Below are 16554 nucleotides of genomic sequence, written 5' to 3'. Positions count from 1 at the left end.
GTTTAAATTGAAAAAATTTACGTTGAGGTCACCAAGGATTACAATATAGTCATAGTCAGGAATAAGACTCGACATTATATTATCCATATATTCTATAGCCTGGTCAACGTTGCCTTTAGGTGGACGATATATGGCAGCAACAATCAGTGACATTTGACCAAGTTTGACTTTTAACCATATGTGCTCGAGACTCGAGAATACAAGAGTTGTTGTAAACATTCCATTCCAATATATGAGAAGTAAGAGTATTTTTGACAAATATACCTACACCACCGCCGTGAATGCCTCTGTCTCGACGATAATTAAATTATATCCCGGTATCACAATCAAATCCGAAGAAATATTTGCCGAAACCCAAGTTTCAGTGACGCAAAAGATATCAAAATCATTCTGAGCTAAGAGAATCGAAAGATCCGGTAGTTTGTTAAAGATAGATCTAATATTGAAATGTCCGATTTTTAAATTACTATTATTCACCATAATTTACAATCAGTTATATGCAACTCTACTTTTCAATCTGGAAATATAATTATTTAGAACTGTGCATGTACTGTCTCTAGTTGTATGATTAATCGACAATGAAGTTTTATACTTTAAATTATGCTCCAAACAATTTGCACATTTTTCTTCACCAGTACATTCCTTTTCACTATGATTTTCAGAACATTTACCACATACTTTAGACACTTTACAGTCTTGGGACACGTGACGATATCTACAACAATTAAAGCAGCGCAATATCCGCAGGTGATCTTCAACCTCTGCCCTTTTCCATGATACCCATAAATAACCTCTGGCAAGTATGAATCTACGAAGTATTGGGGTTACCTCTATGACCACATCCACCCTACCAAATCGTTTCAGTCTTGATATAATTTTTAGGTCGTTCTTATCAAACTGAGACAAGTCGTTTAGAGTAAATATACTATGCATAATGTCACTATCGCTTGATTGCTCATCAGCTCGGACATTCTTTACTAGCATGCGTGGATTATATGTCTTTGATTCATTGACGATATATCTGAACTTAGCTTCTTTGTAAGCTCTTTTTTAAGTGTATTTAAACCATCAGAATTTTCACAAAAAACAGCAATACCATTTTTTATCTCTCTGGTGTCATTAACACAAACTTTTAATTCTGCAGGCTTAATTTTACTAGTTACATCTTTGAAAATATCCCCCTTGGAGATCGATGGATTGTTTATTTTTACAAGCAGCACAGCTAATTCATCATTATTTATTTTCGACTACAACGCCTCGCTGTAGGAGATTCCCTTTTTTGTCCGGTCATTTATATCCGCATTCTTTATGTTTTTATCAGCTAAAGAATTTTGTTCGAGACCGTTTATTTTGGATTTAAATAAATCTACCATAGTGTCCATTTCAGTTAAGAGTTTATTTAACAATTGTTTTTCACGATTAAGACAGTCTATTTCCTTATTTAGCACTGCAACTTCGCACTCCAGTTTTTCGACACTTATATCGGGAACTGATGCGCTATTACGAGAAGGTTTATTTGCGCAACCGTCGCACAGCCACACAACACTTTTACAGTCAGTGATAAATTTACATTGGACGTCTTTCAAACCGGAACAGGCATAATGATATCGTTTTTGACAATTATAACACTTTAGAAACTTTTGATTTACTATAAAGTTGTCAGAGCAACGAGGACACACACGCACGTCGTCCCCATGTTCGGCGCGTATTAAATCGCTGCGACTGTAAGCTGCGATTGCAATTTTCATATTTAAATATTGTACTAAGATTCTTTTCAGAGTTCATTTTCTATCGAATAAAGTAAAAAATATCGAGGGTGCCATTTAAAAATCAAAAGTGGTAGTCATTTCCAGTGAAACAGGATAATCGCAGTTCACTATAAAATGCTTCAATGGACCACAAAATTACATTCGCAACAAAATCGCAAATCGCAACTCATAAAAATTCAAACTCGCAGATAGAAGGTTATCACGGTCCTAGTCACACAAAATCATGCACATTTTTCTTCATCAGTACATTCCTTTTCACTATGATTTTCAGAACATTTACCACACACTTTAGACACTTTACAGTCTTTGGACACGTGACGATATCTGCAACAATTAAAGCAGCGCAATATCCGCAGGTGATCTTCAACATCTGCCCTTTTCCATGATACCCATAAATAACCTCTGGCAAGTATGAATCTACGCAACTCCTAAAAATTCAAACTCGCAGATAGAAGGTTATCACGGTCCTAGTTTACAAAATCACAGTGGCAACAAAATCGCAGCAAAATCGCAAATCGCAACTATAGTAATATTGATTGCCTAAATTGGAATTCGCATTATGGGATAAGTCAAGTTCCCGCTGCCCTCATGTTGAAGATACCTGTACGTTTTAAACAATGTGACCTGAGTGTTTCCCTAGCCTTTGATTATTGTGACTGCATTGTCAACATGGGTACAAGAACTGCTGCATGTAAGCAACTTTTTCCTTCCTCTCTTACTTACGGCTTAATTATGCTCCAAACAATTTGCACATTTTTTTTTCACCAGTACATTCCTTTTCACTATGATTTTCAGAACATTTACCACACACTTTAGACACTTTACAGTCTTTGGACACGTGACGATATGTGCAACAATTAAAGCAGCGCAATATCCGCAGGTGATCTTCAACATCTGCCCTTTTCCATGATACCCATAAATAACCTCTGGCAAGTATGAATCTACGCAACTCCTAAAAATTCAAACTCGCAGATAGAAGGTTATCACGGTCCTAGTTTACAAAATCACAGTGGCAACAAAATCGCAGCAAAATCGCAAATCGCAACTATAGTAATATTGATTGCCTAAATTGGAATTCGCATTATGGGATAAGTCAAGTTCCCGCTGCCCTCATGTTGAAGATACCTGTACGTTTTAAACAATGTGACCTGAGTGTTTCCCTAGCCTTTGATTATTGTGACTGCATTGTCAACATGGGTACAAGAGCTGCTGCATGTAAGCAACTTTTCCTTCCTCTCTTACTTACGGCTTAATTATGCTCCAATTTGCACATTTTTTTCACCAGTACATTCCTTTTCACTATGATTTTCAGAACATTTACCACACACTTTAGACACTTTACAGTCTTTGGACACGTGACGATATGTGCAACAATTAAAGCAGCGCAATATCCGCAGGTGATCTTCAACATCTGCCCTTTTCCATGATACCCATAAATAACCTCTGGCAAGTATGAATCTACGCAACTCCTAAAAATTCAAACTCACAGATAGAAGGTTATCACGGTCCTAATTTACAAAATCACAGTCGCAACAAAATCGCAAATCGCAACTATAGTAATATTGGTTGCCTAAATTGGAATTCGCAAATAGAAAAAATCGCAGTCGAAGTTTCCTATGAGAGCCAATCGCAGATCGCAGGTTGCGATTGTGATTTTAAAATCGCTGCGATTGAATCGCGATTTGTTGCTCATCTCTACTTCGATCACACTTCGACCAAGAACACTTGGATGCTGCCATATAAACGGTACTTATAATAATGCTGGGCGCATCTGTTCGCAGTTTCACTTGTTCGCTGCTTGTATAGTATTGACTGTTTTATCCAAGTCAAGATGGAAGGTATTTTAACATCAAAGTAAGTGGGTACAAGAATGGTACAAGAATGTACAATTTTGAGAAACACTTCACTATAGTATTGAGCAATAAAAAAGATTGAAAAGAGAAACATTTGCTTAGCAGGTAAAAGACCATACCATAACCAGTATACATAAGCCATACCATAAGCGGTATACTGATTCTTCCAAAACCAAAGCAGAGACAGGGATAGGAGTATTTAGGCCGAAAACTAAATACTCCAAACTGCAATGGACACCTATCCCAGCATCCTTCAGCTTACATATACGCTATCAAAAGATGCGTATAACTTATCTTAGATAGGAACTATCGGAACCAGGATATTGCCTGTTGCCGGCTATTGTCATCTTATCCGTTAGTCAAGCAGCATTAAAAACGATCAACTCAGTAACCATCAATTCGAAGTCCATTTGAAATTAGGCAAAGAAAATAAAGTCTGCCTACTCAGGGCCAGTCCACCAAGGTATAGAAGATAACGAAAAAGCAAAACGAAAAGGAGCGAACACTCCACTAACTGGACCAGGACCGTTCTGCTTCCCAAGTGAAAACCAACTTAAAGCGGAACTCAAGAACCTGGAAGACTCTATCCGTAACCTGGAATGGGAATCCTCCAACGGCCTAAGATAAACGAAGACATTTCTCAGAACTTACGACCGAGAAAAATAAAAGATTTTCCTTGATTTAAGTAAGAACAATCTTCGGATTGGCACGAGGTTTTTAACAGGACACTGTCTCCTTAATGAACATCTCAGTAGATTGAAGCTAAGAAACAATGACGAATGCAGATTCTGCGAGGAAAATAGAGAAACGCCAGAACACATTCACATCACTAAGTGCGCCGAGACGATAACCATTCGTGCCATAAACTTTGATAAGACTGATATCGGAGATGGAGAACTAACCTCTGTAAAACCGTTTCAGATACTGGCTTTTGACAAAGCCCTGAGACTGTATGATGAGTTATAATTTATTTACTGTTGAAATCATTATCACAATTGACATAACATTTGAGTCTGGTGCAGAATACTTGGGGATATCCACGCAAAGCAACTGTAATAATTTTTTTTGCGTCAAAGTCAGCGCTATTAAAGTAATTTAGTTATTTTAAAAAAGTTGATAAAATGTATATATAGAGATACGAGTCGACAAGTACTGAAAATCTGCTTCTGAAAGAAGTTATGGAGAAATCTAACGAGGCTACATCATCATGATCATAATTATCATTTTCAGCTTAGTCAACCATCTCCATTTATGATGTAGCCTCCCTCACATATTCTCTTTGTAGTTGAGCCCATTGTTGTCTATTGTAGGCTATGCGGGTCCAAGTTATCACTGCTAATTTCTTAATATCATGGTCCCATCTCAGGTTCGGTCTTCCTCTAGATCTCTTAATTCCTCGTGGGTACCATGCTGTAATTCTTGTGGTCCATCTACTGTTCGTTCTTCTTGCCAGGTGTCCATTGCTACTTGAGGGATTTGATTTTGTGGATGATAACTGGTCCTGGGTCTGTTGTCGTATTATTACTCTATTCTTTTACAGTCTCTCTTGGTTATTTCCAGCATATTTCGTTCCATTGAGCGTTGTGCGATATGCATGATGTCCGTTTTTAATATCCAGGTTTCGTATGCATAGGTCATGCCTGGTTGTACACATTGGTCGAATGTTTTCTTCTTTAGATAAGTGGCATTCTAGATTTGAATATGATTGATTTTCTTCCATAAGGTCTCCATGCTAACTTAATTCTTGTGTTGATTTCTGGTAGTAGAGATCCCGAGCTGTGCATTAGTTGTACCAAATATATACAGGGTGGCCCATTGAAAACGTTCCGCAAGGCATAACGGCCAGGGTAATTTTTTTTTTCAGAAAATTTAAAAACACGTCAATTTTGTTTGTAAGTGGGACAACTTTTGCCTCAAAAATTATTAATTATTGTATTGTATAATCTTCAACCCTCTAAGCGGGGGTGTCATCCCCCAATTTTTTTCAAATGGGAAGGGGGGTCAAATGGTACCGCAATGAAAAGGGCTTTCTATTCTCTGTACTTTCCCGCTCCGTTTTTGAAAATCGGTCGAGTCATTGAGAAAATATGAAGGATTGAAATTTGAAAAGTTTATTTAAACATATATCAGTGTAATTGATAAGGATAAATTCCTTCGACGAATTTGCTGTTTTTTCTTATTATTTCTAGATGTTTACGCATTTTTTCACTTGCCACGATGTTGAACAATCAGGTGCGGTAGTTGCTAGATAGCTGTTCTGTGACTTGTGCGTTGAAGTTCTTCTCAATATATCGTTAAACTTTTTAACAATTATGGTGTACTCACTTGCAGAAAAAGTAGAAATAATCGAACTTTATTTTAAAAATAGCAAATGTGGCAGTGGGGTTGCGTAGATATTTAATGAACGCCATCCTGACAAACACCTTTATGGCAAAATTGTTCGCGAGTTAGTAGCAAAATTTCGCGAAACTTGTTCCGTTATGAATAAAAAGAGGCTGAGAAAAAATCCTGTAGTAAATGAAGCTATGGAGGTATTCGTATTGGGCCAAGTTGCCATGGATAGTACGCTGAGTACAGGAAAATTAGCCAATGAGACCGGCGTGAATCGTACAAGTGTCCAAAGGATATTAGCTTACTTCGGGTTTCTCTTATTACCGATTCTGAACCGTCCTAGAACTGTGATGCGTACGCGCAGAAGGAAATATGAAGAGATTATTTCATTTGCGCATGCACTGCCGAGTTCTAGGACGGTTCAGAATCGGTAATAACAAGAACCCGAACAAAGCTATTAAAAAACACAAGTTCCACCCGTACAAAATTCAGTTGGTACAAGAACTCAACGAAGACGATGTTGATCGTCGCTTGCAATTTTGTGAAACTATGAGTGAACGAGTGGCGAATGATAATAATTTCCTATTTAATGTGTGTTTTTCGGATGAGTGTACTTTCTTTTTGAACGGTGTAGTTAATCGGTACAACTGTCGGTACTGGGCTGAGGACAACCCCAGGGTTTTCCACGAGGTGCACACACAAAACCCTCAGAAATTGAACGTGTGGGAACGTTGAGGGTCAGTTAACCTTGTGGCAAGTGAAAAAATGCGTAAACATCTAAAAATAATAAGAAAAAAACTCAAATTGGTCGAAGGAATTTATCCTTATCATTTACTCTGATAAATGTTTAAATAAACTTTTCAAATTTCAATCCTTCATATTTTCTCAATGACTCGACCGATTTTCAAAAACGAGGCGGGGAAATATAGAGAATAGAAAGCTCTTTTCATTGCGGCACCACTTGACCCCCCTTCCCATTTGAAAAAAGTTGGGGATGACACCCCACTTAGAGGGTTGAATATTTTGCGATCATTTATGGGGCAAAAGTTGTCCCCCTCACAAACAAAATTGACGTTATGCCTTGCGGAATGTTTTCGATGGGCCACCCTGTATATCCTTCTACTAATTTCCGGTGTTGTGTTATTTACTAGAATGTTTTTTCTTTCCACCAGTTCGTTGTACGAGGCTACATAGGGTAGTTGATGTCAAAAAATCATCAGGATGGTATGAAAAGTAATTTCCTTTGTTTAACCAATTCCGGTAAAAAAATACCGGAATTATTACTGTAAACTCTTGTTTTTCGCACCGATCATGTATGTAAAGGTGTGTTTTATGATACAGTATAAAAATTGATCCAATATATAAATAAAGCCAATGCCACCTTTCCAAGAACGCGTCATCTTTAGGAATTCCCCACTAATCCTAACCTATAAAATCTCCATATCGTAAATCGTTCTGAATATTTTCCAGGATTTAAAAAAAAACGTTTTCCGACCTCCATCAACCACCACCTACCCCCCGTGGCCCGTTGAAAAATGGGTTGTCCCATTAAAATTCGACAGAAACGAGGTCAAGTTTAGACGGAAAGAAGGCGACAGACACGCAAGAAGGCATTTCTAGAGAAATAAGTAAATATAGAGGCGCTCTATTATATAAATAACATTGGTACGAAGTAACACCATCTTATGGCTGGTTCGTGCTTCGAGTATTAGTTTTAGCTGCTTAGGTCTATAAGAACTTTATATATAAGAATCGCTTTTAAAACGTCCTTCGACGTTGTGCGATGTCTAGTCGCCATTGGTTTCGTTCATTCCAGTCTCCATCACGCAGATCCCTTGAGCACATTGCCTTCTTGACACCCTCCATCCAATTTGTCCTTGGTTTTTCCCGTTTCAGAGAAAGTTTCAGTTTTCCTCGTTTTGTGGAAACCAGTTTAGTACCTTCTGAGGCAGTCGCGTGTTGTCCATCCTTCTCACATGTCCATACCACTTCAGTTGGGCACTCTCTATTTCGTCTGCTATTGTTTTCTGTCTACCCATTTTGTCCCTGATTGCCTCGTTTCCTACTCTATCCAGCTTTGATGTTCGTGCTAATCTCCTTATCGCGTCCATTTCTACCGCCAGTAATTTTCTTTTGTTATTCTCCGTTAACCCCCATGTTTCCGCTCCAAATAACAGATTGCTCTTGATTATCGCATCATAAATCCTTAGTTTTCTGTTTTTACTTTTTATTTCGTTACTCCAGAGTATATTATTCAGACATTTTATTGCATTTCTGGCCTTGACTATTCTCAAGCTTATTTCGTTGTCGTCTTTTCCCGATTTATCGAAAGTAACGCCTAGGTATTTGTATTCGTTACATATTTGTATATATTCATTATCCAGTTTTATTGCTGTTTGATCCGATCTAATGCAGAGATATTTAGTTTTTGTGATATTCATCTCCTCATCTCCAGTCCCCAAACTTGGCATTCCTCTTTAAGTTTTCGTGTCATATATTCCAAGTTATCTTTGTCTCCTGCACAAATAACTTGGTCGTCAGCGAATTGCGACGTAAATAAGAACTTTACAGTTATAATATAAGGAGTTGCGGGTAATACCCTCCTATTTTTCTTAAAAATATTTATACAGGATCGGCAAGAGACGGTCTTGGGTTGGTATTTTCCTTCCTTGTGAATACTTTGAGTCGAATATAGGGAAGACAAAACATGTACCGTGTAAAACTTAAAAGACATCAATGTACGAGCAATAAAAACATAAGTAAAAAGGTGAATCAATGAATGCATTACAGACCAAGTGTGGTCCTAGCAGCAAGATATATAGTGGTCGGAAGCTCGGATTGTCCACAAGAAACCTCAAAACTTTAGCCATCCAAGTATGGAAGTTCGTTATTAAACGTACCAACTCTAGCGTCCTCAGTGGACAACCTCACGCTTGGTTGTAAATATAAATCTCCACATTTCTGAGATCTGAGATAACGGTCTGTATTGTTTCATTTTATTGACATCACTTTAATAAGAGGAATAACATATCTCATAATACCAATATATTATTTAGATAAAAAAAACATAATACAGGTTGTCGACATTAATATACTCGCCATCTACATTTTCTTATTTTTCTCATCTTTTATTTGACAAGTAATGCTAAACTAAAGGAATAAGAAAATATCTTTAATTTTCGTCACGCCGACTCTGGGAAAATAATCGTAACGATTAGTTCAAGGTCCTAAAGGAAAATATCCAGGTTATGGGCATATAAATTGATGAAAATTAAGTTAAATAAGTGCCCCTATTAAAACAAAGTCACAAAATATATATCTTGAGTATCGTGACGCATAAAATAACATATCCAAATCAAGGAGTAGAGAATATACCGAAACTATGAAATGAAACTCTGACATGGAACATTTTTTTTTCTTTTGTTCAAAATAACTATTCGTTAATTTTGCAAAATTTTGTATATGCACGTATGTTGTTGGTTAGGTATCTACTTTAAGTCGACTACACCGACTACACTAAAACAACAAAAAAAAACAACTGACAGAAAAGAATTGTGGGTGCACTATGTGCGTATATTTGAAGTGAAACTTCTTACTTCCGTCTCTCTATCCGTCTATCCGTCTGAGGACTCCATTCGGCATTCGGTTACCTCTATCCACGTACCGAGTTTGGTTCCAATCGACCTATAGAAAAAAATCTTCATGATTTTGTCCATTTAGAGGCACTGGTTCGAAACCTAGAGGGCGTCATCCTATAGCCTGTCCCCAATTATGCCGAAATTGACCCACATTTTTCTTCAATATCAAAACCTTAGTCTCACCCTGATGAAGATGTAAACGAAACGTCCTATCCAACTTTGCAGGACCCAGTGCACCGTCGCTCACATAACCTACCCACTAAATTTGGTTGCGATCGGACATCAACTTTTGACGTGTCTTACGCCAAATCTAACTGTTACAGTGACACACAGACCAACAACATTCAGTGACACGTGTCGTACACGGTCAAGTTGGCCTTGGTCCAATCTATCGGCATACCAAATTTCATTCAAATCGGATGGTTTTGTGACTTGATTGATTGATAATTGTTTCATAGTCCATTGATCAGGTTTCATAGTGCACGAAACGTCGTCAAGATATCAAGAAAAGATGGGGATACAGGCCCAAAATAAATTTCATTCTTATTTTTTAAATTTTATTCTTTCAAAATTATTATAGCCAATCTTGTTTTGGACAAAACTCACGTACATACCAGATAATTCACGTCATGTAAACAAATTACGTGTTATTAAAATAAAAACACAAATCTGAAGACGAGATCTAGTGTAGAAACATCAATTCAAAAAAGGAATTATTTACTTGACGTTTTCCAAATGATTTTACAGCTCGTATCAACGTTGGCTTACTGTTCTATTGTAAAATGCCAGTGTAAAATAAAATAAAACCATGAAAACCCTTCTTGCAAATATTTTACTCCCAGGATTTTATTTCGGAAATTGTGTAGATTTATATCTACAACAAAAAAGTATAATAATAAATAAAAAGTATAATAAGTAAATTTAATATCTTCTCGGACAGATATTGTTTCTAATCTTTATACTGTATGATCGAGAAAAAACGGCGTCAGCGATGGCTATGGAATGAAGATCGCTGTCATTTTATATGTAAATTTATATGGGAAATGTCATTGATGTTCATTTCCCAGCCAACTGGACGCCGTTTTTTTTTTCGATTATACGGTACTTTACACAACGTTTAGGTTGTAGAGAGAGAAAGTGATTCTTCATATTCTGAGTACCGCATTATGTGTCCAAGATATGAAGTCTTTTTGATTTTAATTAGGCCTGTTAGGTGTGCACGAGTTTTTATTCTATTTAAAACTTCACAGTTTGTTGTTCTGGAAGTCCAACTTATTCTCAGCATCCGACGATACATCCACATTCCAAATGCATTAAGGCGTTTGATGTCTTCTTGTTTTAGCTGATAATATTTTAATGTTCTTAGCCTTGTTGATATAGCTATTCTCGGATAGCATAAGAACTCCCGCATGTTGAAGAAACCAGCCCTAGCTATTTCTATCATTCTTCTGATATCCTTAGAGTGGTCTGGCTGGCTGTTTAATTCCATGCACAAGTAAATATACTCTGCGTAGACGCCGTTTATCATTATGTCGGTGTTTTCATTGTCTTGCGGATGTCTGTTGAAAATCATAGTTTTTGTCAGTGGCGGCTTAACCATATGGTCAAATGGTCAATGCCCCCCCCCCCCAAAAAAATTAGAAAATAGGAAAAACCTATTTAAATTATACACATACAGGATCCTATATCTCCTACGCGGAGCAAAGGACTTCAGTGAAAGCTCTCCATCGGGTTCTGTTTTTGGCAGTTGTTTTTGCTTCCTTCCATATTGACCCTACTTGTTGAAGCTCATCCAGTATGGAACGTCTCCATGTTTGAGCAGGTCGTCCTTGTTTTCTTTTTTCCTTGGGGATTCCACTCCAACACTGATCTCGCTATATTACTATCAGGTTTCCGCAAAGTGTGACCTATCCAACCCCATTTTCTTTTGCGGATTTCAATGCCTACTTCTTGTTGGTTTGTAAGATGAAGCAGGTCGGTGTTACGTATGGTGTCTGGCCAAAAGATTTTAAGTATTTTCCGCAAGCAGCGATTGATAAACACCTGTGGACGGTTGATGGATATTTTTGTCACTCTCCATATCTCGCAGCATATAATAAAACTGGTATGACGTTGGAATTGAATATTCTTAATTTTGTTTGTATGGAGAGTTGACGGGAGGTCCAAACTGATTTTAGTTGGCCAAAGGCTCGCTGCGCCTTCCTGATCCTGCTGACAATATCCGCGTCTGCGCCACCGTTTGCTGTTAGAATACTTCCCAGGTAAGTAAACTCTGTTACATTCTCGACATGTTTGATTCCTACATTGAATGGAGTGTTGTTGTTTGTGTTAATGCGCATTGACTTTGTTTTGTCGATGTTTATGCTTAATCCTACTTTGTCTGCTTCTGTTTTTAGACGTCTGAGCATCACTTCCATGTCTTTGAAGGATTGCGTTGTGAGACAGATATCATCAGCATAATCAAGATCCGTCAGATGCGATGTCAGAGTCCATTGTACTCCCCTAATGTTTGCTGTGGCTTTAGTCAAAACGCTGTCGAGCACGATATTAAATAAAAGCGGCGATAATGTGCAACCCTGCTTTACTCCTGTCCCTAAGTTAAAACTGTCGCTGGTTCTACCGTTGTGCAGCACATTGCATTCTGTGTTTCTTTAGAGTTCCTTGATTATATTAATTATACAGTTTTTCGCATGGGGGATACTCTCAAAAGCTTTGACGAAATCAGATAATAAGAATAAAGGTGACCTAAATTCTATTGACTGCTCTATGATAATGCGCAATGTGTTAATATGGTCAATGCACGAGTGGTTCGGTCGGAAACCAGCTTGGTTCTCTCTCAGAGTAGGCTCTATATAGGAGTTTAACCTTAAATAAACTATAGAGGATATTATCTTGTGAATGGTGTTTAACAAAACAATACCTCTCCAGTTGTCACAGTTAGTGGTATCTTCTTTTTTAGGAAGTTTAATAATGAGACCCTGTTTCCATTCATCTGGGATGATGTTAGATACTCAAGCTCGTGTAATTAGACGATGTAGTATGTCTGCTGCTGTGCTAGGATCTGCTTTGAGGAGGTCTGCAGGGACGCTATCGGGGCCGGCTGCTTTATTGTTCTTAAGTGTTTTAATAGCCTTTTGTATTTCTGTTTTCGTTGGCGTGTCGCAGTTGATAGGCATTTCGATTGTTGGCTTCGGTTCCTCGTTGTCGAAATTTTGTTCACTTATTAGTCCAAGCAGGTTGCTGAAGTGTTCTTTCCATCTGTCAAGCTGTTCTTCAGAGGATGTTAGTGGTCTGCCGTCTTTGCTTTTAATAACTGTATTGAAGTTACTATGTTGTCCTACGTTTTAAATTTAAATTTAAATTATACTTTTTGTAAATAACTTTTTTCATCCTAATATATTCTAAGCTATTCCCAAAAACCATCAATTTGTCCATCACATTTGCTGTATACTCTATTGAATATTATTCGCATAAAGATTTTCGCTGCGTGGCTCTGACATATCGTTCTGTGGTCTTCGCATTTCTTCGCTTTATTCTTTTTGGGTAAGGCTATGAAGGTAGATGTTACCCAGTCTTCGGGGATTGTTCCGGTGTCATATACTTTATTGAAAAATTGGGTCAGTATTTTGATGGCATTATCGCTTATGTCTTTGAAGTGCTCTGCTGTTATTCGATCTTCGCCCGGTGCTTTATTGCTTTTCGTTTCTCGGATAGCTTTTATGACTTCATCGTTCAATATGGGTAGATGGTCTCCTTTCTCTATTTTTTCGTAATATTAAAATGACTAAATTTAAAACTAAACCAAATTTGTAACGCCTATAAAAACTGTTTTTAAACCTCATTAAGAAAACATTATTAGGGGAAGGTTTCCCATATCGTACCACTTTTGCAGAATTTCACATTAATCAGCCATTTTCTGGCAAAAATCACTGTTCGTTTTTTATTTTTATACTACATTCGTTTCTAATGAAGAAGTTTACCGGAAGTACTTTTTAGTAATTAAAAAAAGCAATTGCAAACGGTATGATTTAGAAAACTAGTCTCCTAAATCGTACCCCCATAGCCTAAATCGTACCATGCTATTTTATTAAAAAATATACTTTTTATTATTTCAAAATGAAAAAGATAAGAGAAAAGTATTTATTTTGTTCTTAAAATGTAAATTTACACACATTTGTCATAAATATATATTTTTTTTGTTTTTTTTCGGCTGTGGAACAAGATAAGTGAACCCATGTTTGACACTGGCAACATTGAATCATCTCTTCAACCGTTTTTTCTTCACATATGAAACTTGTAAATTTATTTTTCTAATCTAAAATTTCTATCCTAACCTTGAGAGAAAAAACCGAACATGCATATTCTTAAACAGCCAAAACTATGTTCGTTTAAACGAAATATAAGGGTTTATTGATATCTTGATATCAAAATATGAGGATACTTACATTTGAGGTGGAAAAATAACATCCAAAAACGGGGTATATATATATATATATATATATATATATATATATATATATATATATATATATATATATATATATATATATATATATATATATATATATATATATATATATATATATATATATATATATATATATATATATATATATATATATATATATATATATATATATATATATATATATATATATATATATATATATATATATATATATATATATATATATATATATATATATATATATATATATATATATATATATATATATATATTCTTTCAACTGTATTTCTACTATTTCTACTGACGCTAACTTCAAGGCGATAACTATTGTTTTGTTGTTGGTTGTTGGCGAAGTAGTTTGTAAGGCAATTACCGAGATGGCGTTGAGAGTCACCATTGACTAAAGTCCCTAGATATATAAAGTACCGCAATTACCGCCATATTGGCGCCAAAACTAGCAGCAAATTTAAAAAGGAGGCCAACATTTCGCTGTTTCGGCTTTTTAAGCAGCTGGTCGGTCCGGCGGCAATATGGCCGACCAATATTGACAGGCAAACCGTAAAATAAAATATTTATTAATTGTAATAGAATTACGTTTATTATCTACAATTTACCTGCATTTTAACGTAATAACAGGTTGTATATTAATATTCAATTTCATAAATTTAATTTTTAAGGCCTATATATGTTAAGAGGTTATAAACGAATGGTTTCCGTACAAGCATAGGTACAAGTGTTTTTCATTTGTATTACCATTTATTTTATGTTACCTTTTAGCGCAAAGTACGCCAACAGAAGTAAGTTAATAGGTAAGAAGAAATAAAGTTGGAATAACATTTTAGTACTTAATTCAGTCGCAACAATTGGAAAAACTTTGTTTGTTGATAAGAACTGGATACCTATACCATAAGTAAACTTTCCCTATTATACCAGTTATGCTGTAGTTAGTTTTGACAAATAAGCATGAATCTAGGAATAAGCTACAAACTTAAATTTGAAGGCCGGCTTTTATATGAGAAAATTTTAAGCCATGGTTGAAACAAATAAATGTAATAATTAAATTGATATGATACATACCTGCTATTTTTGAAATATATTAATATATTGATAGAAAGATTGTTTCAATTAGTATTACTTCAGGTAGTTTTGTCATTTTAGGTATGTAATTGTGCACTTAATTTAAAAATAACTTAGAAAGAAGCTTGAAACGCATAGGAGCTCTTTTTGTATGCTGTATAATTAAGGTTTGTATGTTATGGAGTGATTTTTATACAACAAATTTATTATTAGTTAAATAAAAGCAAGTTAATACCACATAATACAATTAAAATATATTTTGCTCGGCAATTTAATATTATATTTTTAAAACAAGTGTCATAATGTTTAAGCATCATTATCATAAAAAAAGTTATACTGCTATAAATTTCACATTGAAATAACTGTAATTATTGTTAAACATAAATTAAGTAGGCATAATTTTACCTCGACAATATGTAAAACATGAAATGAATCTTAACAATTTTATGTCATGTATAAAAATCAGACCAAATTTTTAAATATAACTTTACATGCTTACATTATATTGTTTACTTTTTATTAGTAATTACAATATGAACCAAAAAATATTAATTACTATCAATAAATACATAAAAACTAATCTATTTAAGTCCATGAAAATAACTATATAGTTAGTATATGCATAAACAACATTCTTGTTATTAGGATCAAATTTATTTGAGCTTTTTTTCATTTAGATTAATATCCCTGTTAGTCCTGACTGGTAAAACCATCTGAAGCGATGTCATCCAAATATATTATATATGTATCATAACATAACTTATTCTTTTAAATAATTATCCTTCCTTTGGTCTGATGATAATATATTGTAGATTTATCTAAACTTCTTACTGCAAAATGTTGAAAACTAAACTACACTACACATTTTAGGGAATGATTACGTAGAGATTTCAATTACACTTAGCATCCTTTTTAAAAGATATGTATGGTAGTTTGCAAGTAAGGTGTTTGTCTTGTTCTAGATTAGATTTCTAGAGGTGGATCTCGGCCTGACACAATGCGACCTTCTCAGATCTATTGTGGTCTTGTCTTGTTCTATAATGGAGTTTTATGTACTAATAGGTTATACTACAAATAAGATTGTTAAAAATATTCACTGGAGCATAAATAAATTCAATCCACTACCTAACGTGTATTGAATATCGACGATGTTAGCAAACATCAAATGGCGGCCTTTAGAGAGAGAGAGAGAGAGAGAGAGAGAGTGAGAGAGATTTAGGAACCGGTACGATATTGGAAACCTTCCCCTATAGATATATATAGAAAAATATATTTATCATTTTATTTTTTGAATGTTCTGTAAAATATTTTAATTTACTAAATCTATTATAATCAGAACCATTTCAAATTTTCACTAATATTATTATTTTTAATTAATTAAAGGAGATAACAAACATGGTAATATAAAACTTCTAACT

General features: G+C 35.3%; 2 protein-coding genes across 6 annotated transcripts in view; one reads left to right on the top strand and one right to left on the bottom strand.

Moving 5' to 3' along the window:
* The window catches only part of LOC115877880 (cyclic GMP-AMP synthase-like), a 139906-nt gene that overhangs the window by 107595 nt on the left and 15757 nt on the right, over positions 1 to 16554 (bottom strand). The window lies entirely within an intron of this gene.
* Positions 1 to 16554, top strand: part of LOC115877879 — a 46362-nt gene that overhangs the window by 14171 nt on the left and 15637 nt on the right. The gene's annotated exons all lie outside the window — the stretch shown is intronic.

Source organism: Sitophilus oryzae, unplaced genomic scaffold, assembly GCF_002938485.1.
Source record: "Sitophilus oryzae breed Bouriz unplaced genomic scaffold, Soryzae_2.0 scaffold_1499_pilon_pilon, whole genome shotgun sequence".
Lineage (NCBI taxonomy): Eukaryota > Metazoa > Arthropoda > Insecta > Coleoptera > Curculionidae > Sitophilus > Sitophilus oryzae.
Note: the sequence above shows the minus strand (reverse complement) of the source record. Positions and strands in the feature narration are given on the sequence as shown.